This window comes from Rattus norvegicus, chromosome 1 (genome assembly GCF_036323735.1).
Source record: "Rattus norvegicus strain BN/NHsdMcwi chromosome 1, GRCr8, whole genome shotgun sequence".
Taxonomy (NCBI): Eukaryota; Metazoa; Chordata; class Mammalia; order Rodentia; family Muridae; genus Rattus; species Rattus norvegicus.
This window is the reverse complement of record NC_086019.1, coordinates 22,735,458-22,762,791: the sequence shown is the minus strand read 5'-3', so window position 1 is coordinate 22,762,791 and position 27,334 is coordinate 22,735,458. Positions and strand designations below refer to the sequence as shown.

Below are 27,334 nucleotides of genomic sequence, written 5' to 3'. Positions count from 1 at the left end.
GAGATAAAACGAAGAGTCACTATTGACAGGCTAATGAGTGAGATGTGTTTGTTAAAAAAAAATACTTGCCTATTAAAAATACTAATTGAGCATAGCGAACTTAAAAAGGGAAACAAAAATTCCCTCTCTCGCTTTTTGTCAGCAATTATTCCAGGCTGTGCTGAGGTGTGGGGGAAAAGAAGAGGAAAAAACGTGCAAACAAGTGTGTCCTTGTTCTTGTGGGCTCAGCTCCAGACAGCAAGGATGCTCTGCACACACACAGAACAACCTTCAAAGATGAGATTTCATGAGCATAAAATAGACATCTAATTCTGAAGTGTAAGTTTGCAATTTAAAAAGCTGGGTCATGGCAGGTCCTGTGAAGAAAGTGGTGTGTGAATGCAGGCTTAAAATGGGCACAGATAATGTAGCAAGATATGTGCACAGACAATGTAACAAGATGTAGCCAAGCATCAGATATTAATAACTTTTGCAGAGAACTTTCATTAAAAGTGTGCCTGGCCTATTCTGAGCAAGAACAGGAAAATGTTTGCTTAGGGTCTCTGTATCTGTGAAAAGAAAAAATTAAAAATAAAGTTAACCAGGAATATCAACCAGGAAGATGGATGGTCTCCTTGGCTCTTCTGTCTTTATGGCTTTTTCTTACTAATAATTAGCTGGATACGGGTAGATAGTAGGTGGATAGTTTTAAGAAAGTAATATGTGCATACCATATGAACTTTCACATTCTACATGGTTCAAAGGCATACAAACATATGCCAGGAGAAACAAGCCTTTTAGGTGCCCTGGCATGGTACCAATGCCCTCACCCCAGATGAAACAATGTCACCACCAGGTCTTCTATGTATCTTTCCAGAGACATCCCATGACTGTTAATAGGCTCTCCCAGGTGAGGTAATTTGGAAAAGCAAAGTGAGTCTTTGAGACCTGGACAAAGTTTGCTTTCAGAGATGCAAGTCCATCCTTATCCTGTAATTAAAGGCACCCAAAGAGCAGCCTCAATCAAGCTCATCCCAGACGGGTGGAGTAGGGCCTATCTCATGACCTCACCGAGTCACCTCATGAAAATGTTACCTGTGTGTGGCCACTTCTTTTTCTTCTGAGAGCTACTTTGTGTTCTCATCCAGAGGCGGATTCCACATCTTTCTGTCATTTTCTCCTAGAGATGAAGGGTGGCTTCACCAACCAGGTGTAATAAAGTTAGAACACAAGCTCTGGGCAACGTCAACAAACAGGCAGAATAAAACTAAAGGGAAAAAATAAGTGGGAATCTCTGTGCTTCACTGATAGATCCCAGGAGGACACAGCAGGCTCTTTGTATGATGAAAGATGCAGGCTTGGCCTCTCAGTGCGGTGAAACTATAACACACACTTCAGGCTTCCAGGTAAACAGTAAGTCACAAGACCTTCTTTGGTTCCTTAATTTAAAAAAAAAGGATTTATTTATTTATTTTATGTATATAAGTACACTGTAGCAATGTTTAGACACACCAGAAGAAGACATCAGACCCCATTACAGATGGTTGCGAGCCACCATGTGGGTGCTAGGAATTGAACTCAGGACCTCTGGAAGAGCAGTCAGTGCTCTAGTGCTCTAAACTGCTGAGCCACCTCTTCAGCCCTGGTTCCTTGACGTGATAGTCAGTCATCTTTTTCATCAGGGTTGAGCATTAGAATCTGCTCTGTGAGATGATTGTGAACCTTGAATGATTTTTCTCACAGAATCAGGACAGATGTTAGACAGCTATAACTTCTTCTCATTCTCCCATTAAAGGAAAGGGTGGGTTTTTTTTCCCTCTCCCTTGAGAACGACTGCTAGAACACTACCCAAATTTTCTCACCATAGATGACTTCAGAAACTACTAAGTCATCATCAGCACCACCATCACCATTATCTCTAACATGTAAGCCTGACCCAAGTTTCAGTGAAGAGTCCTTGGTTAAGCAGCCTCAGCAGGCTGAGCTCTCTCTGCAACTGGCCCCAGGACTCCAGTTATTGAGACAAGTATGGGTGAAAAGTTGAAAAAGGAGGTTTCATTTACCACACTGGGAAAATGAACAAATAGAGTAGTCTGGAATTCTATACTCATCTTCATGGTGTCCATATGAGCTCCAGATTATGGCTCCTGTAATTCCAGTACTTGGGAGGCTGAGGTAGGAAGAGTGTCATGAGTTTAAGCCTAGACTATATAGTGAGCTCCAGGCTAGCCAGGGCAGTAAAGTGAGAATAAAAATAAATTAATAATTACACAGAGGAAGGATTCGGGTAGGAGCAAAAATATGCATAAATAAGCAGTTCTGGTCAGATCTGGTGGGGGAGGAGTTCTCCGTGACCACCAGATCCAAGAGATTACCAATCCATATGAGGCAAGAAGGAAATCTAGTTCAACAGAAGTCAAGTGCACCCAGCTCAGACTTCTGACACTGGACAATTTATTATAAACATATTTAAGTACAGTAAAATTTGGAAAAAAAAAGGTTTCCTAGGTTAATGCAATGCCCTGTGCACAAGGAGGCATAATGACATTGAACCTCTTCTCAAAGTATGTGTCAGTTCTTCCATGAGGGTGGGTTCTAGAGACAGGCTACATGTGTTATCGTAAGGGCCTGGTGGAGGATCTGTCGTGGTCTTATATAGATAGTGAGGAGGTCATTTGAGATATGAGTCACATTCAGTCCTGGTTGTGGGGTCTTGAGGAAGAGATAATGCAAAGGTCACCTAGACTACCGGGTATCTCCAGTCCTAGTTGTAGGATCTTGGGGGAGCCCCTGGCCATACAGACAATGCAAAGGTCCCTGGGATTATCAGCTACCTCTGGTCGTGTTTGTGGGACTGTGGTCTGACCTGGCCCTACAGATAATGTGAATCACCAGGTTATTAACCACCTCCATTCCCAGCCTTCTGGGTGGAAAAACAGGTTATACATCGTTCTTGTTGAAGAGATGATTCCACATTGCTGCTTTTCTTAGTGTGCATCTGTGAGTTCAAGGAACTTTGTAATCTCAGCAGTCATGGTTGCAATGGCCATTTTCTAGCTTTGGGTCTGTAGGTAGTCTGAGAAATGTTTAATCTTTTAATTTAATGGCACACATGAGGGAACAAATCTGGTTCTCACAAGGTCATCTTCCCCAGGGTGTAGCATCTACGTTGGAGACAACTGTCCTCATCTGGAAATGATCTGTCCTTCCTGTGAAGTCTTACTCTCCTAGAATCCATGGTTGACACCAGGCTTAGGACATAACTCTATGCTTTTGGCTTTCAAAGCGAATGAGGTATGCTAAGATCGTGGTTGGGAGACTACCATGCCCATGCATGGGTAAATAAGGGATCCATAATACAGGAGACAAACATAAAAGAGAGACATACATACCAGGCTTTCTCCTGTTTCCAGTTTTCTCGTGGCCTCAGTTAAAGTAAATCCTGTTTAGAGAAGCCAGCCTTGGAGAGCTTGTTGTAAAATCTCATGAAGAAAGGGTAGTAGCTGTGTGTGTAACTCATTTAGGATAGGCCATTCAGATGTTCCGGGCCACAGCAGTCATGCATTTAGCCAGCCCTTGCTCTCAATGTTTCTACGGAGGAATTTCAAAACAAGGATTAGTGTTTCGATCAGTGAACGCTGAATAAGTAGATGACACTTCACCGCATATCCAGTGGTCATTCAGACGACTGAGGATCTCAGAGACCAGACTGGCTTCCCAAGGAAAAAGGTACTTTGCCTGCAGACCAGCAGGTTGGCAGCTTATAACGGGATTCAAATTCTAATTCTTTTCTGAACTTCAGACTAAGGGAGGAGTGAAACAAAGGGAGCATGAGAGGGGGAGGGGACTGCCATCCCAGTCTCATCAATGCCAACATATCAGCAGTAGCTTTAAAGGCTATGGAAATAAAGTTAATATTCTATTCATAGAGAGATGGTTTGGCTAGGACCTCATTCCTTCCCCTAGACATTTCTAGAGAATTTCAGACAAGCTGTTAGCATTTGTTAACTAAAGGACATCCACCTTCCCAGTGTCTCATGAGCTAGACTTTTGTCTCTGTATTTGTAATTCTCTTAGATGTCTCTCCAACACCACTCAGTGACATCCTACCAAAATCCTACATATGGCTATTGTCAAAACAGTGTCTTGACTCCTGAGAAGTCTGCACCTGAGCTCTAGGGTATGTTTAAGTCTCTTCTGATCTTTTCCTCTCTTGACTCTGTGCTTAAGCCTGTGTTAGGATTCCTGTAGTACACCATAGATGTGTTTCACACACTGGCCACTCCTGAAATTATTTTCCTCATCGAAGCCATGGATCCCAGTAAGGTGGAAATCCTTGGTCTGCTGAGGGAGGGAGTGGGACCCCAACTGGTATGCAGCTTTTGGGACAGGCCAAGTTTCTATAACTATTGGAACTAATTTCCTAAAGCTCCTTCCTTCCCCCTCCTCTCCCCACTTTCTCCACCCTCTCTCTCCTGTTTCTCAGAAATTACATCTTCAGATATACAAACAATGGGATGTCCCGTCTCTGTGTGTCTAGGTCCCCTCACATTTCTCTTACGCATCTTGCTCACACCCCTTATGCATGCATTCCATTATAAACGTTGAGTGCCAGTGCACAGGGATTTTGCCTTTAACTTCGTTTACCTATTGTAATGCTCGTTTACTAGAGAAGGGCCTTCTGACTTTAGCATAACATCAGCTGATGACTACAGCTTAGACTCTGGCTCCATGTGTTGACGCAAGCCAATCCATGGCAGTGCAGACCTCTGAGAACAAAGTAAATAAGAATGCTCGAGAAGGAAGGAACAGACACAGGGCCCAGAAGAGGGCAGGAGTGGCCATACTCTAGCAATGGTCTTCATTTTCTCTCTGTCCCTTACTGTTCAAATCCCACCTCATTGTCAATCTTTTTTTGTTCCGCAGTCGTCTGATCTACCTGGACATTTTGAGTTCACTGTCGCACCCTTGTTCTCCTTTGTCCCATGCTGAGGTCCCGGATGTAAGCTGCTGTGTTCACCGGTGCTGACAGGTTAACACTGAGGTATATAGTCACCCATTGGCCAATTTTTCTACAGAAAAAAGAAACAACTTAGCCTGAACAATAGGATAATTAATGAGAATTCCAGTTCCTCTCTGATTAGAAGAAATAACTTTTGGAGCCCCCTGCCAGGCAAAATTCATTATGAAAATAACTATTCATGCTATATGAGATTTGCTTATTAGGACTATATAGAGAATTCTCACATATGGGTGTATATATTATATCTTTAAAAACATGGTAATGAATAAAAGTGTTGCTAATAGCATTACTGTTAATGATATTAATATCAGTTTCGGGTGAGGATTTCACCATTCAGTGTCGTTAATTTTCTCTCAGCTATGAATGCGTGCTCCCTCAAGTCATAACGTTGGGAAGAAAAAGCCCTTTAACTACAACGTCCATGGAAAAAGTAGAACCACTCAACTGCTTCCTGTGCAAAAGGGACAGATCACCCTGCAAGACTGGAAAAAGAAAAAGGTGTGGTTGTCTGTCACCAAAGCATTTGTGAGGCTGGGGTTGGGGGGTTGCCAAGTCCAGATCTCTGTGGGTCACAGTGTGAGACTGTCTCAAAGACAAACAAACAAACAAACAAGAAAAAAGAGAGAAAGGGGCAGACTGACCAGAGAGTTGTAACGAACGTTTTCATCTGAAATGAGTTACCCATGTATTGTAAGACACAGTGACGGTCCAATTAGGTGCACATTTTTCTTTGTAGATTTGAAACATGAAATAGAACTTTCTCTAAGAGAAGTTAACAAGGTTTTTGCTCAGAAAAGTCTCTGTGGTGATCTGTGTGGAGCTGTGGTTGCACGAGGGCCTCCAGCACCGGTTTGAGTAAAAGGCACAGAGGCTGAATCTCAAATGTAACCTTCTAACTTCTTTTGTGAGTAGAAAATGAGCTCATGTCCCTAGCATTTCCTCTTACCCTTTGTCTAAACCATTCTTTCAGACTGATATTTGGCCACACCAGCCCCTGAGCTCATCACATTTCTGTCTCGGGACTGCCCCACTCAGTAAACAAAATTCTTACAAAGGCATTTCTAGAATTCAGTCTGTAGTGACACACACACACACAAAAATAGAAGTGGGGCTCTGTCATGTACAGGTTTTCATGCGACTCCTGGTGGAGCAAGCACAGAGAATGGGAAGCCATGGTTGTGAGTGTCCTGGGCTCTGCTCTCTTGCTGCCATCAATAACCTCTCTGTGCCTGTATGTGTTTCTGGGTAAAGCAGAAAAATGGAATAAAGGTCTTCCCAGTTAGCCACCAATGAGGAGAAGCTGACATTATTATGTGGAAGTAGTATTTGCCTGATAAAGGCCAATTTGGGTGTGCGTGCCTGTGTGTGTGTGTGTGTGTGTGTGTGTGTGTGTTTTCATGTGTGTTCATGTGTGTTCATGAGGATTTATGTGGGTCGTGACTGTGTAGTGTTGTGAGTGTGTACATATATGGAGACCAGGGGACAACCTCAGTTGTTCCTCTGGTTTGTTTGTTTTTTGTTTGTTTGTTTGTTTGTTTGGAGAAATAGTCTTTCACTGGCCTGAAATTCCTCAGGTATACTAAACTTAGCTGGCTTGCCAGTCAACCTCAGGGATCTACTTGTGTCTCCATCTCCCGAGCTTTGGCATATGCCAGCATGCAGGGCATTCTGTTTCGTTTGTTTCCTTTTGTTTCTCGTGAGTTCTGCCAATCAGATCCAAGTTCTCCTGCTTTCGAGACAAGCAATTTGCCAGTAGCTATCCCACCAGCCAATGGACACTACTGTTAAGAGCAGCAAGTAATGTACACTTACTCTTTTGATAAGTTAGAGAATCTCAAGTCTTGAAGAAAATAGAGCTTTGCCCCTGTCTCAGGACTACATATGGACCACTCAGGTGAGCATTTCTGGAATCAGCTCAACGGCTTTTTCCAATAGGTTCTTTTCACAATTTCTTTTCATCCCTGATGTCAAAAGCTCTTCTGGACAGCTTGCCTGAAGCTCCCTTTTGGATTTTAAATTTATTTTCCTGTATCCCACCTTCAGCCTAGAGGGAGTGTAACCTGGGTAGATCATCCAAATGCTATCTTCTATCAAACTGAACCGTGGTAAATGTGTTTGGACTAAAGTTTCTGTGGTTTTACGTTGCATTCCAGTGAGGTGATAGAACCTGATCCCTGGGTGGAATGTTCTCTTTCAGGTCTAGCACGCCTGTAAGATAAAGGCTGACCTGTTGGCAGAAAAACTGAGTGCTTCGTGATAGTGACCACAGGAGAGGCCATTGTTTCTCTTAGAGACCAGTCCCCTCACATCCTATCTCAACTCAATGACGTGTGCTCTCTGAGTTTAGAAATCCTAAGCAAATTCTTCTAAAATGAAACCTGGGCCTGAGGGATTGTGCCTATAACACATGATATTCCTCGTCTTAATAGCGACAAGGAGCACTAACTGATACAGGGTGGCCTTCCATAGCCACCAACTCCATGTCTGTGGGTTTGCCAACTCTGAAGTGAAGGTATTGAAAGGAACCTGTTCATACTGAACAAGTATGACACTTTTTTCTTGTCCTGATTCCCTAGAATGTACCAGATAATACCTATTTACATAGCATTTACATTGTATTGGATACTGTGAGAGGTCTACAGGTTATTAAAAATATGTGTACACAGGTTATATGCAAATATTCTAAGAGGAACCAGTATACCAGGCATTTTCTGATTCACAGAGAATCAATCCTGAAGATGGGCTGAAAGGCTATAATAAAATTATCTACTAGGACCCTCTTCCTTCCAAAAGATAAGCTCCTTTTAGACCTATTTTCTTGATAAGAAAACAGAGAGACCAAACAGCACTTTAGAACAATTATGCTACGAGCAAATTTGTCTTATATAATTATGCCATAAGCAAGGGTTAGCCACCTAAACTTGGTTTATATTTGTCTCATAAAGAACAGACAAGATTTTTTAAAAAGTAAAAACACTCAGAAACTCGTGAGAAAGACCTCTCTGTTCACTTTGACCTCTTCTTAGAGCCATGGCTGTCCAGTGAGAGGTGTGGAAGGGAAAAAGCAATGAGCCCTGAGATGGGCTTCCCCAGCCTCCTGCAGAACGGTCTGTCCAGGTCTGTGAATCAGTGTCAGAATTGAGCAGGGCGAGGCTCCCCTCTCCTGCAGCCTGTGATTAGGAAGGCATCCATCTGTCAACAGAAGCTCTCAGCTGCTTTTCCAGCCGGCTTCTTCCTCCCTGACTCACTCAGTGATGCCACATCTAATGTTTATGACCTAACGCTTGATCACCATGGAACTAGCACAAACCGGAGACTGTTGAGGAACAAAACCCGCAGTTAGACACTGGGCGCTGCAGGAAACGAGAAAAAAAGACCCTCATTCATGAAGACCACAGGTGAAGACAGAACATCCCATCCCTCATGTGGACACTTCCACCGGTTGCTAAAACGGATCCTTGGAAGCTTTCAAAGCTTCTTGAAGAATCCAAATAAGGACGCAGGGTGACCAAGGACAAACAAACACTGTGGCGTTTAGAAACGAAGACCAAGAAAATGGGAGGAAATGTGTATGCAGCAATGTAATAAAGTCTGGATCACAAATTCAGCTTCCTTTCTTTCCTGCCAGCAGCGTGGCAATGGATGAAAGGAGCAAGGGCACCAAGTGCCAGGAGAAAGAAGTTCTCCCCAAACTCAACCTCGGGAGCAGTCCCGGAGGTCTACTTTCCAACTGGGATGGTCCGTACAATGGTGAGCCCACAGCTCCTTCTGAAACGGAAGGCCTGTGGAAAGGAGTAAGGGCTCTTCAGTTAAGGTCTCCACCGTTAATGCCGTGAGTGGCAGCAAGCTTTGGCACGGACACACGGACTAGATGAGGACCCCAGTGGCATCGTCAAGGTGAAGTGTGTCTGACTTCCTGGCCTGCCATCCCCAGACTAAGAACCAGGAGGGGCCGCCCTGCAGCCCTAAAGAGCCTGTATGAACAGAGTCTCCTGGAGTGCTTGCGGCTTCCAAGTAATGGAAGAATCTTTTTATAACCATCGTGGTTTCGTGTAAAAGGAAGCTCAGAGTCGGTGGGAAAGGGAGGGGAACCTTGCGAGCTGCGGACCATCTGAAAGGGGCGGGGGGGGGGATCATAAATACCAGAGTGTCTGATTATTTGAACGTCTCTTGAAGTCGAATAGTGAACCTTCTTCATGTTTGGCTCTCCTGCACTTGGCTCCCTCTGACAACTTTGCAGGCATCAGGGTCTGTCTGGAATTAATTCCAAGTTGGAGGGATATTTTTTCCCTTGACATTTTGCAGCTGAGGCGGCCCCAAAGAGGAAGCTGAAGAGCGTAACATTACCAAATATGTCCTTTCTCCTGCTTGTATATTTTATTTCCACAGGAAAAGAAGGCAGATGCAGGCCAAAGAGAGCTGGCCAATAGGAATGGGGCCACAGCAGGCAGTTTCTGGCAAATGGGGGGAAGCATTGATCAGTTGCCATGGTTCTCCAGAAAGGAAACTGTCGGTACCCACCAGTAGAAACCTGCTTTGCTTCAAGATGAAGTCTGACAATTTTTTTCCATGTTATTCATCTGTTGCAGAAGAATTCCCTGTCCTTGTGTTGGTCTCCTGTTCTTAAAAGTACTTGAGTGGGATTTAAAATCAGCATGTATTCCTTTAACTAAGCCTTTGCATGCTCCAACTGTGAGGGTCAGGGTACAATGGGACTTCAGAAGCTTCATCTATAAAATGAAGGTGCAGGTTACCCAAGTCCCTTTAAAATCCCAAGATTGACAGCTCTACCCTTATTTTTTTTTACTTTAATTTTTTTCTTTATTAACTTGAGTATTTCTTATTTACATTTCGATTGTTATTCCCTTTACCGGTTTCCGGGTCAACATCCCCCTAGCCCCTCCCCCTCCCCTTCTCTATGAGTGTTCCCCTCCCCATCCTCCCCCCATTACCGCCCTCCCCACAACAATCACGTTCACTGGGGGTTCAGTCTTGGCAGGACCAAGGGTTTCCCCTTCCACTGGTGCTCTTACTAGGCTATTCATTGCTACCTATGAGGTTGGAGCCCAGGGTCAGTCCATGTATAGTCTTTGGGGAGTGGCTTAGTCCCTGGAAACTCTGGTTGATTGGCATTAGCTCTACCCTTATTTAATAATGTGTTTCAAGCCCTCACATTTTAGCACCCTTCCAAAAGTTTATGTATGCATGAAACAGAATTACTACATCTTGACTCTCTTCTACAAAATATATAAACTAAAAATTAGTGCAGTAAGAAGGCTCAACAGGTAAAGAAGCCTGCTTCTGGCCTCAGGGACCTGAGTTCAACCCTCTAAACCCCACAGGGTGAAGAGAACAGATTCCCACAAGTTGTCTACTGACATATACACGTGTGCTGTGACGGAACACGCCCATACACATATGCACACAAAGTGAACATTTAATATAGATGATTTGTAAGAAATGAAAGGGAAGATGCTAAACCAGGGATATAGTTCAGTGGGTAGAACACTTGCTTACTTTGCTACATCTGAGACACTGCCTGAGAGAGACACAGGGGTGCACACTTGCAATTCTAACAGGAGGCAAAGGGATTAGAATTTCAAGATCATTCTGGATTTACCAGAGAGTTTGAGGCCTGCTTGGGTTATATGAGATGTCTAACTTTTAGGGCTTTTCTTTTTAAATATCGGTAGTTTATATCAGCATTGTTGTTGATATATGGCGTTATTCTATTGCCAGACTGGCCCAGACCTCACTGTGAAATTCAGGCTCATCTCTAACCCTCCATCTTTCTGTCTCATCTTCTCCATTACTGGTATTGCATGTGCCACCCGCCACAATTTAATATCTTATCTTTAAGCACAACCTGTGGTAACTCACCCCTGTTTGGAAGTCAGTTCTTATAAAGGAATATTTTATTTACCTGACACAATTGTAGTCCTGGGGCTTACTGTCTCCGTCTGCTAACTTAGGCCTTGTCCTGGAAGCTTCCAGCTTCCACACAATCCCATGTAGGCCTAGGATGTTTTCAGCCTCAGAGATTCGGTTCTGAATAAGCTTACCCTTTCTAGTTCTTTCTGAACTCTCACTAGCTAGTCAACTCAGGCATTCTGGTTTAAAATTTTCCACACTGACTGATTCAAACTGGCTTCTCTCAGCTTCTCGCCGAATTGCTCTGCTTGGCCTCATACTAACTTTGGCAGCATGTTCTAAATGTCTAGATCCTCATTCTCACCACTTTTTCTCCTTCTCAATTAGGCATCGCTTTCAAACATGGTGCTTCCTTCTACAAACTAACTTTACCTTCCTCGTTTGGGATTAAATGTATGTACTAAGGGCACGTCTGTAATTCTAGCCAGAGTAACCATGCCGGATTAAAATCCCTCTACAAGTTCTCTCATTGAAAGTCACTTCAGCTCTGCCTTGTTTTTTTCTCACCATGTGAGAGCCTCACATACACCAAGCAAGTGCTGTGCTACTGAGTCCACCTCTGCTTTTCTCTGTGGGTATAAGACATTCATCTCAAACTAGCACATCTGCAGCTACTCGGAAGGAATGCACAAGAAAAGACGCTGCATAATGTACACCTTGCACTCACAATCAAACGTGTGAGAAAGCTCAGTTTTAAAGATATCCCAAGCTAGTCATTTTCTGTATAAATTTTAAAAGAGAATGGTTACAGAAAAACACTGTTTATATTTGTGTGCGTGTATATATGTGCTCGTGTATGCTTGTGTGTGTGTTAGTGCAGAAGCCAGAGATCAGTGTCTGCTGTCTTCCTTCATTAGTCTACATTTTCTTTCTTATGACAGGGTCCCTACTGAAATAAGAGCTCACGGATTGGCCAGAGCAGAAGACCAGTAAGCTCCAAGATCCTCTTATCTCTGTCCTCAACACCTCTGCCCAGGAGTACTCTGGGCATCGGAAGTCAGGTTGTCCTCTGGCCTGCATAGGGAAAACTGACAAGTAAGCCACCTCCTCAGTTCCGGGAAAAAAAACTAGACTAAGTAACTGTTACCCTTAAAGACTGCGACTGAAACTTCATCTTGAGTGAGGAATCACTGTTGCTTAGTAAAGACTGAGGTAACCTGGAGCTCCTTGGCCCACAGGAGGGCAAGAGTTGCTCTTTGCTGATTGCTGCAACTGCAGAACAGAGCACATTGGAGAAATGCAAATGTGATTTCTCAAGACAATAGGGACACTATTTTAATATAAAATTAAGCTAATTTTGCAATTTTTTGACATACAAATATTCATGTCAGGTGCTGAGGCCAAGCAGATGGTACTGCTGGCCATGCTCAGCCTGTGGGCAGCCCCTGGATGGTCCTTGACTTGACCCCTGCTGAGTTAGCGAGGGTCATTAGAAACAACACTGGCCCTTTGCCTCAGACATTCAAGCTCTAGCAGGCTGATTATGTGTGCAATGTTTTGTTACTTTTATGACTCAACATCTATTTCATCAGTCTGATAGGGAGCCTTCAAAGGACTCAAGAAGTAGTCCCTTGTATAAACTTAGTGAGGAAAAAATGGTAGAATTCTTGTTCACAACATTCTTAATAACATGATTTCATGTTTTTCTGTCCCACATATATCTCATCACACTCTTTAATAGTAATAATTTTAAGATAATGGAATCTAAGCAAACAGCTTCCTCTGGTTGGTTTTCCAAGTCTAACGTGGTTTGTAGTGGATAATGATTAAAATAGCTAAGATGATCGGATTGGCAACAGATTCATTAACTGAAAAACAATAATCAAGTTCTGGGTAGGATATATTGACTACTACTTGGCAGAAAGCATGAAAATAAAAGAAATTTGATGTGGACTTGGTGGAAGAACCCAAAAATCAAGGATATGAAAGCAATCATGCGGATTACCATTGGCTAAAGAAATGAGAAATGAGTTCTCTGGGAGAAAAGCTCAGAAATGCAAACCAAGCTAAGCTGGGTCTCCATTCAACAAATGGACCAAGACAATCAGAATACAGAAAGATGTATGTGTTTGAGATTCAGAAAACCAAGGACTGCATAAGACAACTCAAGACAAAGAGGAAGCAGGACACTTGCTCTTGACCTTCCCAGCCTCTGAACTACAAAATCGGCCTTCATCATTTATCAGTCACCCTGCTATAGTGGCCCAAATGAGTAGAGACCAACATTACAATAAGCCCAGATTTTATGGTAGACAGGGTTGCAACATAGCCCCAAATGACCTGAAACGTCTGATCCCCCTGCTCCTTCCTCCTGAGTGCAGGGGTTTCAGGCTTGTCTCTGGGACGTAGCATCTCCAGCCCATGACTGCACCTTCCTGTGAAAGAGCAACGAGTACCTTTGTTAAAGATCATTTAAACATGCAGAGTGGAGTTTTCATTTTTGTACTTTTCAGAGATTTTGTTGATTTTTATTGTACACGTATAAATGTTTTGCTTGAATATATGAAAACGTACCATATGTGTACAGTGCCCACCACCGGCTACAAGAAGGTATCTGATCCCCTGAAACTGGAGTTACAGACGTTTGTGAGCTACCATATGGGTGCTGGGAACGGAACCTGGGTCCTCTGCAAGAGCAGCAAGTGTTTTAACCACAGACCCACTTCCCCGGCTCTAGAATGGGATTCTTAAGCCAAAGAGTTTTAAGAAATAAAAAGAACGAAAATGATAACGAGGCTGACAGAGGCAGCCTCAGTTACACAAAGGATGATGTCTTAGTCTAGTCTGGGTTCTAAACACCCAAGGAAGAGTTATGCACTCTTATCTCTTGATGATGTTAACTTCTGCCTATGTTTTCTTAGAATATAACTAATTCTAAACCATTCTCATAAGTAATGGATATTATGAGTAACCAGAATGTTAAAGTCCATCGAAGGTTCTGCTCCATCATTTTATTGACACTGGGTCTACACAACGTGTTTATGAAAACTAGGCATGGTTTAAAAGTCAAATGTTACATTCTTCCTCAACATTTAGATATTGTTATCCAAATGATTTATTCTAAATCCCCTAAGGGTATTAGGAATGAACAAAGAGTGCGTAGAAGCAACCAAGTGATGGTTTAAGGGTCAGGCTGATTAGGTTTATGCAGAAAGCACTGTCTGAATCCCTGTCTTTTTCTTAGAAGGAAGGACATAAGCTTCTTTCTCAAGACTAGCTGAGAGATAACTAAGGGGGAGGATGAGAAACAGGGTAGCTTCAAAGCTACCTCAAGGAACCCGAGTCAGAAAACCTTAGTGGAGAGGCCAGTTTATCCCCTGGACCACTCTTTCCCAGACACAATGATTTCGTGTGTAAAAATAAGTACAAAGAGGCAGAGACTCACAACCCTGGCTCTTGGGCCCTCCTCAATGGGAGGTACCATCTTTGTCATTGGCTTTGAGAGCCAATCCGCCATAGCTTCCCCACTCCAGAGTGGCCAAGCATAGTAAATGGCTTTAATTCAATATTACAGGGAAGAAACCTTCCAGGAAAAAATATCAGCACTCGATATAGGCATAATGTATTTTTCCTCTTACACTTAGTTTCTTTATGAATGTAAATTCCTTATAAGTGTGTATATTCAATGTATGCATTTATATGCCATATGTACATGCCTGAGTACAGACTTACCCCACATTTTCTTATACTCAGATGCAATTCATAAAACAATAAAATAATATTCCCTGAGACTTTACCATGGCTGAGCGAGTACTGAATGTGTCATGTGGTAAAGAGTGGCCTTTAACGCCTTTACACTTCTCTTTAACCCTTTGCTACAGATAGATAGATAGATAGATAGATAGATAGATAGATAGATAGATAGATAGATAGATAAATTGTAAGAGGCAGAAGACAGAACTGATGGCGTTTTCCAGCAAACATCTCTTTTAGATAGGAAACTACATACTGCCAGAGCACGAGGCACTGTTTTATGGGTGAGGAAGCAAAGTACTGTCAGGGATGAAGGACAGCATTCGCTTTCTACAGGACTGAATACCACCAAACTACACAGACAGGTTCAATTGTTTTTATAGTATCTGGATGTTCTGGTGAAAGCACATACTATTCGGGTGACTAACCCTAAAAGAGGCAGCTTGAATTAAGAGTAATATGACTTTTTTAAACATGTAGAACGCTCCATAACCACCATCACACCCGTTGTGACACTTCACTAGTGTTAGGTGACAATTCCGAAATCCCAAGCTTGAAGGAGACACAAGAAAACTTCTCTCTTAAGCAAGAAGTCTGCTGAATGCTGAGAAGAAACGCCATTTTCTTAGGGAAGAATGAATAGTATTTATACTATATGACACCAAAATCTGAAGCTACTTGATACATTTTTTCCTCTTCCCTAAGGCCTCTGCTATTCAAGCCCTGTCTCCTCCAAAGGACTTTGTCTCTTCAACACCAACAATCACATAGACACAATTGTTTTGATTTGTTTTGTTTTCTAGGACACAGGACATAGGACAAGCACTGCCCTGAAGCATGGACAATGTTAGTCCTAAGTGTAAAGTTTAGGGTTACAGGCTGTGTTCACAGTGAATCCTGAACCCATAGGGAGGGAACCCATGCCTGCTTCTGTTTGATTATTTGTCCTGTAGTGTTTTATACACCCAGGCAATAGCTGCTACTCTTCGTCTTTCCATGTAAAGTCAGTGCTACGTCTACGCTGTTCCTCAAGTGCTGTGACAAATGTCCAAACTCCAAAAGCCTTAGGGCATAAGCAAGCTTCTATAGAAAAGAAAAATGTTCTTAGAATATTCAGTAGACAGAAGTCGTACACACCTCTGTATACTGTGGTGTTCTGTCAAAGTTGGCCCAGACACATGAGAATACAGCCATAGGTTTGCTTACAGCCACCAGATTAACTCACTGTCTCCATTTATATTAAGAGTAACTCATTGACAACAGCAAAGTTTTCCACCGATGCTTTCCCTTTCCGTTCGGTATGCTCAAGGCTGCGGCAGGGGAAACTTTCCTGCAGGACTTCGTTTCATTTTCTTGTGAGAATTTCTGATCCAATTGAATGTGGCACCTCCTTGATTTTGACCCCTGTTCTCTTGCTCCAGTCATCTCTGTCCCTTCACTCCAAAAAAACATCCTGCCGCCGCTGGTTTACTTCAGTTTAATTACAAACATTTTCGTTTTTCTGATCCATCAAGAAGCATGTACGGCTCCCTCCAGACACAGAACACTTAATGGGCACTGAACAATGGGGGTCTGTTCTCTCCTGTGAAGCTTCCAGAAACAGGCTTTAGGGAGCTGCCATGTGTTTATCTTTCTTAACACTCCAACAGGCACCCCTCCGTGACTCACACACAGAAAGCCAGGGGCCTTGAGCGGTTGTTTATTGTCTGCAGGTGGACAACCATGCACAGGGCCCTCAGCAAGGGAGACAAGCTTTGGGGAGGTGCTAGAGCAGTCCCTTAGATCGCATATAAACAAATCCCCAGGAGTTTGCAGCTAAACCTCCTTTAAGCAAGTTTAGAGTTGACTGGGAAGCTCGGCTCAGCAAGCCATCTTTATCCCGTCTCACTTAGGTACAAGTGAGAGAGGCTGGTGAGCTCAGAGGGCACCGATACAAAGAAGCTTGAAGTCATTTCAAGAGCTCAGAACGCAGTCTTCATCCTGGAGAAGTGACTCTTTCTGGCTATTTAACACAAGACTGCTGAAGATGGGGTTACATCATCTTGCCCTGCTTGCTTTGGAGACATAAGGATGAACCATAATGAATTGCTCGTCAACTCTGAGAGTCACCAAGCTCCTGGCTGCCCTGGCATCTGATTGTTCTCTGACCACCCTTAGCATAGAGTTTTACCTTATGAGTTAATATTCAGAAGAAAGCACAACGGAGTCAATGCAAAAAGACTGGGGTCCTTCCCTCAGAACACTATCTTTTATCCCCAGATGTCTCTGATTGCCTGAACTCCAGTCTACTCTATAAGGCTGTTAGCCTATTGGTGTTCTTGCTCCATGCATGGTATTTAAGTGCCTTTATGGGGTTGGGGATTTAGCTCAGTGGTAGAGCGCTTGCCTAGCAAGCGCAAGGCCCTGGGTTTGGTCCCCAGCTCCGAAAAAAAAGAATTGTCATAAGTGCCTTTATGTAGCAAGCAAGGACATTCATTAGGCTCACATAAATGAATGCCCTCTGTTTGTACAACACAGACGTGACTGTTGTCATTGCTGTAAGGTTTCATCTAGATTTCTAGCAGTATTGTGTGACACTATTTCTGGGGAGACATGAACAAATATCTACTCATCCTAGATAGGGAACAAAAGACCAAGTACAGATACCACTAAATCCTTGGTAAAGTAATGAGTTATTAGGTTATATACAGGATTAGTGTACATACAGTATTAGTGAGGGGTTCATTACAGGAGCGAAAATGACTCAAAGACAGGAAATCAATAGAAGCCCATTCAGTATTGGTGGCAGACAACTCAAGAAAGTTAGAAACCTGGAGCATACTGTCAACTTGTAGGCAGCTCAATGGGCTGGTGAATGTCCTTTCCAGGGAAATTAGTAAGTTTGAGCCTTTTCCAGGCATCTCAACTGATGGCTGCTTCTTCTAGGCAGAGTTTTACAATTTAGTTTTAACTGGTGAGGGAAGTCTAGCATAAATGTTCCGTTTCAGGAACTTCCTGAGCTTATGGAGTTTCCCTGAAGTGTGGGAAATTTGCGACTCCCCTTAGAACATCCTGTGTCTTAAGTAGCTTTACTCAAAGACAGAAGGTTTAAGTATTGGAGAAAATGCTGTACAAGATATGCTTACAGTGCAAAGATTTGTGATCTCACTATGTAGCCCGGACTGGCCTAAAAATGGTGACCCTCCTGCCTGAGCTCCTGAAGGATAGACAGGATTACAGGTATGTGCTACTCACCACTTCAGAAATGTTTCTGATGGAGCAGTTGAAAGGACTTTATTAAACCTTCCATCTTTACATGAAGTGCAGTTCGGTCAAGGGGAGAAAATATTTTGGGATTTGTTGTTGCTGTTTGTTCGCTAGACAGCATCTCAAACACAAGGAAGTGATTCAATTGTTTCAAGAACAACTGAAGCTCTCAGTACCAGAGATAAAATTAGAGAGAAACTGAAATCAGGGTGGAGGTAAACAAACCTGCCACCGAGTCTGACAGCCTTGCAACTCAGTAAACTTTTGATGAGGCTGGCAGTGATTTTTTTCTCTTTTACATTTTCATTTTACTATTTTCCTGAGACAGAGTTGCCCTATGCACCTGGCCTGGCCTTGAGTTTACTATGTAGTCCAGGACTGGGTTCAAATAGACAGTGGTCCTCTTGTCCTTGCTCCGTGGGTACTGGCATTGTAGGTGTGTGAACCACTACACCCAGTATGAAATTGTGGGTGACTTTATGTGAGATGTGTGTGTGTCTGAGTGTGTATGTATGTGTATGTGTATGCATGTGTTTGTATGTGTGTGTTTACATGTAAGTAACAAATATGCAGACTTATACTTACATTTTTTCTTCTTTGGAGGAGGAAGGCATGTATGTTCTATACTGTTATGGGGGTCAAATAACAGGATATTCATGTTAGAGTACTCTTTGTGGTTCTTGGGAATCAAACTCAGGTGGTAGGCTTCTTGGCAAGCACCTTTATGAACGAAGTCAATTCACTAATCTGTTTTTAATATCTTTAGTTCCAAAGATCAATACATAATTCTACCAAACAAATGATCAACACAAATTCTACCAAACCAAAAAAAAAAAAAATCACAAGGCCACAAAATTTAAACTGACATAATACAACTTTTTTTTTTTATGTTTTACAATCCCACACTGTAACCAACCTTTAAGAATCTATTACTTGGGGCAGGAAAGATGGCTTATTGTTTGAGAGTACTCTCAGTTCTTCCCAGCACTCACAAAGTGGGCCACAATTGTCTGTAGCTCCAGCAAGGGCAGGGGGAAGCAGTTTGGTGACCTTTCCAGATAGATAAGGGCATTGTTTTCTATAAATATTCTACCAAGAGTTTCTTTTAAAATAGATTTATTCATTTTTATGTATTTGAGTGTCTTTGTGCTTTTATGTACTTCATGCTTGTGTATGTACACACACCACACATATGCCTGGTGCTTACAGAGGCTCATCAGAACCATGCATTGCATGATGTCTATGTAGCAGACAGAATACAATGTTCAGGAGTCCGTTCTCTCCTTCCGACGTGTGGATACTGAAAATTGAACTCAGGTGTTAGATTTGTCAGCAAGCACCTTAACCTACCATGTCATCCCTCAGCCTAATTTCTACTTATTTATTTTAAATAGGCATTTCTCAGTAGCCTAGGCTAGCCTCAAACTAATAATTCTCCTGCCTCTGCCTTCCTTATGGTTGGATTACAGACTTGTGCCACCATAACAGAGTTGGTGAACATTGGAAAACATTTTTCATGTGTTCTTAAAAATGTTATCATTTAAATATAACATTTATAATAGTTACCTAGATGAGTGAAGGTCATGTGTTTACTTTTAATATATATATATATATATATCTTGCATATTTTACATAAAAATTTGAAGCAATTTGCAATAGGCAATATGCAATCACTACGTCAATGCTGTATGAACAAAAAACTGTGTTATTAAATTTATCATAATATTAACCTAAGAAAATAATCCAAGTATATTTAGAGGCCAGTTAGTATTCTATTTGGATGTCTTATTTTTGACCTTGAGTACGTTAAAAGTGTAATGTGTGTGCACATTACTGAGGCTTGAGTCATGGTCTGGGATTCATTGTATAATCCTATAGCTTAACAGATTCATTGAAGCTTGCAATGGTTGAAACCAGAAAGTCTTTTTCTACTCGTTTTGAATAAACCTAGGTAATTATGTACCTATCTTCCAGATTCTGCAAGGATATTCCTACTTCATGATCAATCGTGTGTCCCAAGGAGGGAAGAAAAATGACACTGCCTACTTTAGAGATGGAGTTCGTAACTACACATCACGAACAACCAGAAAACTAAGATGGCTACAATGGGACAAACAGTCTGCTCCTCTCTCTTATACACCTTAATGGCTTCTCTTTCTCAGGCCCTGGGCTCTCCTAGGCTAACTCACTCTTCAGAGTAAATTACTCTTCAGAAGTGCTTTTGCATTGTTACAGAAGATTTCGAGTTTGGATTTCACAGTTCCCTTCCCCCACCATATTTCTCATTTGTGGGGACTAAGATTCTGGGGCTCTTTGGATACCTGAGAAGAATGTTAATAAGATCCCAAGAAACAAAATTCTTTTTGTCTAACAGAACAAGTACAAAGAAACACACTTCCAAAGTATTTAAAAATATATGTATATGTTTTCAGAGGTATGAAGTTCCCTTAGATAAAGCCTTCTCGTTTTCACTCATATTAATTTCTGAAACAGCCGCTAAAATATCTCAGAAAGCTTCCCAAAAACATTATCTTTTCCTCTCAGCTGGAGTATTCATTCCCAATTAAAACCTCCCTTGGAGTTGCTGTTCAAGGGCGTCTGAGAGTTCCCAAAACAATATACACCCTGTTGTTGAAGTCTGAGGTTGAAGTTAAGTGTCTTTTGCTGAAGACACCACACACTTTGGACTCTCCTTCAGGAACTAGCTCTCATAATACAGAAGTGCTATGCAAGCTGCCAAGGAAGGGAAGGAGTCAGCAATTCTACTCAGCTCTGATGCCTAGGAAGGGCGATGACAACCTGAACAGCAAGACCTCCCTGAAGTACAATAGTGCCACCTACACCTTGGCCATAGCCAACAGTTGTCTAACTGGAGTCAAGGCCCGCTCATCAGGTGGCAAATCATGCCTCGCGCTATAAACAGAGCCTACTACATGTAGCTAGTAACGTCATCGATCTTACAGGAGGCGCTACTACTGCCATTTTCCTAAACCAATATAATATCACCCAACTGTAGTCTAACCGAACTCCAATATAATCTAATATTGCAGTCCAAATATCACCCCCCACAGATTAATTGTAGCTTTCGCTCACCACTGAAGAAGCTTTCTTACTTTGTGAAGTAGAAGACAATTAGAGAAAGTAATGACTAGTCAAAATTCAGAGACCACCTGACCGTGAAGTGCGCAGCTCCAGTCGACACATGCACAATGCATGGCAGCACTAAATCTCAGGCACTGTGGAAGAGGGAGCCCGAAGAATAGGGAGCCTGCTGGGAGATGACACGGAGCTACCCTGATGAAATCCCAACATGGCTGCCTAAACAAGGTCTGAATGATGCTCACGTAGGTTGACTTCGAAAGGCCAATGGGAGAAATCTCACAGGGTACCACCCCTAAATGAACAGCTATGTGTTCTTGTGAGCAATTACCAGCCACCGAGAGAGGGAGAATTAGACTCCCCCAGGGATGAGGCTTCCGATATCAAGCACTCACCCCTGGAAACACTCATGCAGGTGACAAGGAACACACTCAGTAGGTTACATCTCTATATTTATTTGTTTATATGTATATATATATATATATACATATACATATATAACATATATACATATATACATATATATACATATAATATAAAACAATGGCTGAAAAAGAGATCATGTATGAATTTGGAAGGAGGGGTCATGGAAGAAACAGAATAAAGGACAAAATGGTATAATTATATTTTAACTGATTAATAATTTAAAACTTCGGTTTATTCTGCCCAAATATAATCCATTCGTTAAAACATGCGTTAATTTACCACTTAGCCTATGTGTCTTTTTAAAAGCATCTTTGCTTAAAGATTATATGCACTTAAAGATTATACTGCAAGACCTCTGCAAAGGAAATACCTCTCGATGAGGTATTTCCCTTAGGCCTTTTATTTATGTTCTGATTGTTCCCCATATAGCCTTTGGTATTATCAAAACCAATGAAACCTTGCCACACTCTCATGTTTTATCAGATCCTATCTACTCGTTTCCTGAAGCTCAAAGAAGCACTTTTATCCATCACCATCGGGAAGCCCTCAGTAAGTTGCCCAACTCCTCTCTCTCCCCACCTGAATCACCTGAGGCAGGAGGACGGAAGCGATACACACTAGAATCACACAGCAATGTAGCGTCATCTGTCAACTCTTGGCTTCGGCATCCTGGGGAATTCTGACACGGGGAAATATTTCAAAGCAATCGTCTTGCTTGTTGGATGAAGCCCAGTGACAGCTGTTTTCAAGATAAGAAAAAAAAAAGTTTCCCATTGGGTCTGTCACCGTGTTGTCATTAATCATTTACTTTTTATTCTATGAAGAGTTCTGGTTGGAGTCTGAGGATATAGATATGAGTCATGAATGAGAGAGTCCCTCGTCTCATGTATGTCTATCTCACAAGTCGAGACATGGCTAAGATAGTCGCCTGGGTTGGGATAGTATATGTGCATAGAATCTGCTATCCCAGGCACTGGGTTGATCATGATGCCTCGGAAACTTAGAGGGAGGGCCCTTAGCCAAACCGGAGTGTCGCAGGTGCCTCTTGGGAGAAATAACACATGTTGTTATAGTGATGAGCATGGAGAGAGAGCATCTGGGGTAAGAGAAGAGCATACTGAAAAGCTGAAAGGACGGAGTTGTATGAAACAACATGGAAACATCAGTGCCCACACGCTATGTGCCACTCTCAGTGTCTATGAGGCCAACACTGGAGAACTGGCGGTCAAGCCAGAGTTCAGTGAAGGAGAAAGTTTCATGGAAAGAATCAGTGAGTACCAGGTCTTGTGAGGTCTCATCGTTCTCTAGAAAGGTGCCATAAAGGCTAATTTTTAACTAGTATAGAGTTTGGGCAAGAGATTTCTATCTTGGGCAGGAAAATAAAAGAGGCTTGACTTATGATATGGAAGCAAAACAGAGAAGTTTAGCTTGACCGAAGACTGGCTTTTGTTTTTTCAGAGATACAACACAGATGCATATTTTAGCATAGCAAATTCGCCCACTGTTAACTATGTGTCTTGGATATCCAGTGTGTCTGACTGAGGTTATGTCCTCCACCATGATTAACTTAAAAATGACAATAATTTATGAACTTAAATCTGACTTCCTGCTCCCTTCAGTTCCATGTATCTTCCTTAGATTCAGACTCTAAGACCAAAGCATCCCACGATGCTTTGGGTGAGGAGAGACAGAAAAGCATTACTTTATATTGCTCATATTTTACTAATCCCTCTCTCGCTCCATGGGACTGGAGAAAAGTCTGCTCTCCGGCTGTGCACTGCATACAAACTATTCCCAGTTGACCACATCCGCTGGCCAAACCTCACTTACCAGTCCCAAGGAATGTACAAACTCAGGTTCCAGAACACTGCCCGACTGATCAGTCTGGCTGTCTAAATTGGGAACTAATTAAATGTTTTTAACTTTGGCAGCCTTCTCTAGAAAAGTCTCTCCTCATTTAAGCAGAACAGGCAGCCATTCTGAAACAAACATGCCAATGAAACCCTTTGGGGGTGAGAGGCATCCAGTCAGACAACAAGAAACAATCGCTTTTTACATGGTCTTGGTTTGTTGCTTCCTCTGTGTCTATGCACAGACTGATACAGGATATGTGGATGCCCATATGCAAATAGATGTAACCACACAGAAAGAATTAAATTACATTTTCTTTGATGTAGAGTAATCAAAAGTATTCTTCTCTTCCCTCTATGTAGGATTTCAATCAGCCCATCCCATCAGCACTGATAAAATACTATATTTCTAGGCTACATAATTCCGAGTGGTACGTAAAGCTTTCTGAATGCCATTTAGATGTGGGATGAGTAGGAAGCTAAGGTGGTCAGTTCATTTCCATTCAAAAAGTATACCAAGTACAGAGGCAGAGGCCTGTGATCCAATCACTTAGAATCTGAGGCTGGGAGGAGAGGGTAAGTGCCAACCTGGCAACTCTTTAGCAACACTCTATCAAACAAACAAACAGCACCTTATCTGATGAGATGAGAGAGCTGGAACCAGAGAGATGGGTTCCATGGTCAAGGACACTTGCTCTTATTCCAGAGGACCCAATTCAATGCTCAGCACCCTGACTGGGCAGCCCACAATCCCCTGTAACTCTAGCTCCTGGGAAATCCCTGTTCTGACCTCCACAGGCACCTGTACTCCTGTCCATACACCCACAGAGATACACATGCATAAATATTAAAACTTAGAGAACCTTTTAAAGAATCTCCCCCTGCATACAAAAGTATTCAAAGCAACAGAGCCCCGGTGTCCTTCGAAGAAAAGCTTCTGCTTGTACCAACAGCCCATGCTGCCTTGGAAGGGAACCTGACTTAGATTGGGTTTTGTGGAACTACGACCAAAATCCCATGAGAAGACTTAAAAAGAGGAAATCGCTTCCAAAGGAAATGTAGGAGTCCACCTGGACTTCCACAGGTCTTCAAAAGCCAGGGCTGTTTAGCATAAAATTTCCTTTGTCACTGGGTTTTGCAACATCAGCTTCTTCAAACCTTCTAAGGGAGACAGGAGATGAACGGGCCTAAGGAACAGCTGGATTTAGGTTGGTTCATTGCAGAGTGAATCAAGAAAGCCCTATCGGAAGCAGTGGGGGGTGAAGGAAAAGGAAGTTGCTAAGTGTCAACTTCAGGAAAAGGCTTGCTTACCCACCAGAGTCACCACCAAACCCCAAGCATCACTTAGGATGACAGACCCACACCAAGGACTTGAAACCAGACTCTGGGCTTGTTTGGAGTCGCCAGTGTGGCCTGGGCTCTCTCCTTCTGCGCTGGCAGTGGTTGCAAGCCATTGTCCCTTTCACTAAAACCAGAACTCGAGACATGGAGGTACAGCATGAGCCAGTGTTTCCTTAGCTTCTCAGGAATGTTTACTGAGGTGTGGTGTTTTTGCAAAACCTTTAATAAGTAGTACGCCATGTTCTCCGAACCTTTATTTTTCTAAATGTGTGGGGAGGACACTGTTTTGTGCTCCTCTGCCAGCATTGCAGAACATTCCTACTGCTGGGAATTTAGTGCCATTCTCTGAAAGGAGACACTGTGACCAGAGCTTTGTACTGTAATAATATATTCTCATTTTCATAATAAGAGAGACCTGACTTTGTAGGCAACCCCAGATGAAGGACCATCAAGGTGTGACGCAGGAATCTCAATGTAAATGGGAAGGACCACCATTTGTGTCTGCCTTCAGTATGTTATGAGACAAAAATGGTAGATAAACCTTCCTTTAATATCGTCTTCATGCCTTTTTGATCCATTCTGGAAGTAATTATCATAATGACCCAGACCGAAAGCACTGTATGAGACAGCTGCCTCTTGGCTAAATGACGTAAGTATCTGTTTCCCGTATCTGGACATAGGACTCTTTCTAATTTACCACTCTGGTCCAGTGTCCACAGAACATGTCTTTGCTTGCAGAGTGTCTACTGGCTGCATTTTCTTTCCGATGCCTAGGAAAACACCGAGGAGATTTGCATCCAGTTGAGAAGTCAACTCGTGGGACAGGCTCGTGAAGGAAAACCATTATTTTTGTCCCTTGCAGCTTAGAAATGGAGGTTTACCAAGAATGCACACGGAAGACATTTTCCACCTAACCAGAGAACAGTTTTAGACTTTACCAAAAGGCTTGCCAACCATGAAGGATATGACCAATTCCCAACTCCATGAACTGAAGGTGCCCTGTTTTAGGATGGATTTGTTTGGGTTTCGTTTTATTTGTAGTATTATTTCTTTTCAAAGTAGACTGCAATTACTCGATGTGTCATTTCCCAGAGCTCGCCATCACGGACCATGCGACTTACTGTACTGTGTTGGTTGGAGCATCAGTGTGCAGCAAAATGCTTTGGAAACTAAAGGCTGGGCCTTGGCATTTGACAGGAGTGGTCTGAGGGAAAGTGACCAATGAACAATAAACTTTAGAAACCACCTCAGAAGATGGAGGTCTTAGCTTTAACCTCAAAATAGCAAATGTGAAAGTAAAGGAAATATGAAATATGAAACATCATGGAACTTTTTTTAAAAAAAATCAAGGAGTTACAATAGAGATAGAAAACTTAGGAAAGCGGTTGGGGACACACACAAAAGTCTTGTATTTATTAGAAAGGCAATTCATTTTAAATGTCTCCGATGTGAAGGAGTATTAAAATGCCCTCTTTAGTCATTAAAGAACAGTGCCTATGAGCTCTGAGATTATTTAAGGTCTATTAAAATTATTAAGATGTGGGGGTGGGGGAAGAAATAGTGCCTCCAAACTATAGAATAAAGGTTCAAAATGGAAATCAGTACCTGCTTCACTGAAAAATGTTAGGAAAGTAACATTAGATCAATTAATCAACAGCATCTCTATTCTCACAGTTTTGACACATGTCAGATTTGATTGGGTTAAGGGTGAATTTTAATTTATAGATGATACATGTGTGGCCAAAACTTAAAAGTAGAGGGTCCCGAGAACTGCCCTTAATAAGATCAATAGACTCAATACAGAAGTGTGTGCTTTCCTAGAGCCATTGGAAATTAAACAATGGGAAGGTAAGAATCAGAGAGTGCAGTAACAAAGAGCAAAGCAGCAGCCTTGGGGGAAATAATAGCCAAGTCTCTCAGGGACAAGCATTGCTGGCTGCAACGAACCCCATTCTTCTGGATTAGGACCCACCATACAACAATGTCTTTGGGTTTTTTCTTTAAAACAATGATTTTACTAGTTAACAGTCAAGTTTATTTTAACATAGGTACACATGCTAATAGCATCTCACTCTGGATCTGGTTATGCCCCAGGCACTCTCCCTTGAGGATTGGCATCATTGGTCAGGGTATTGGGTGTCAAGGCAATGGGGTGAATTTTAAAGGTACAGGAAGACCTGGTTCAGAGCAAGCCTGGTATTGGGAAGGCCTCGCACTTGCATGTATTAGGTGGAGAAGTTGAATTGAGGACTGGACTTGGATTTACATATAGTTGTCTAATCTCCTCTATATAAAAGAAGCTATCCATTTTCAGTCAACAAATAAAACAGTTGAAAAGATGGTGCCCTGATCACAGTATAATCACCATTCTATGGGTATGATGGCTGGAGAAAACCTTAAATGGTTTTCTGAAGACCATTTGACTATTTTCTGTGTTTGCCCTTTCCTCCTCTCCCCCCTCTGTCTTTCTTCCTCTCTCTCTTTCTCTCTGTCTCCCTGTCTTTTTTGTCCCTTTCTCTCTCCCTCCCCCTCTGTCTTACACCAATACTTGATATTCCCTAATTATGTTAATTTATGATAAGGAGATAAACAGGCATCATTGCAGCTCATAAATAAGACCTGTGTGATCGGTGGCACGTAACACTATACAAATTGTCAGGGAACAGATAATTTTTAGGTTTTTATTTATTATTCATGAAACTGCTTCTGAACCTCTTACCCAGAAAGGTAAAAATAACATCAGGCT

General features: G+C 42.3%; 2 long non-coding RNA genes across 3 annotated transcripts in view; one reads left to right on the top strand and one right to left on the bottom strand.

Moving 5' to 3' along the window:
• Window positions 1–942: 942 nt before the first annotated feature.
• LOC102553457 (uncharacterized) overlaps window positions 943–27,334 on the bottom strand; it is a 127,289-nt gene continuing 100,897 nt past the window's right edge. Inside the window, exons 1-4 of one of the 2 annotated variants that reach the window (XR_001835559.3) lie at window positions 8,001–9,878; window positions 4,919–5,051; window positions 3,372–3,570; window positions 943–1,418 (exon numbers count right to left, since the gene is read on the bottom strand). This is a non-coding gene — a long non-coding RNA (uncharacterized LOC102553457). Of the gene's footprint in view, window positions 1,419–3,371; window positions 3,571–4,918; window positions 5,052–8,000; window positions 9,879–27,334 lie in introns of those variants that run through there. The other variant, XR_010062810.1, reaches the window with a different exon arrangement.
• Window positions 8,340–13,356, top strand: LOC102553526 (uncharacterized). The gene is made up of 2 exons (XR_349892.3): window positions 8,340–8,899; window positions 11,815–13,356. It is a non-coding gene; the product is annotated as an uncharacterized LOC102553526 (long non-coding RNA).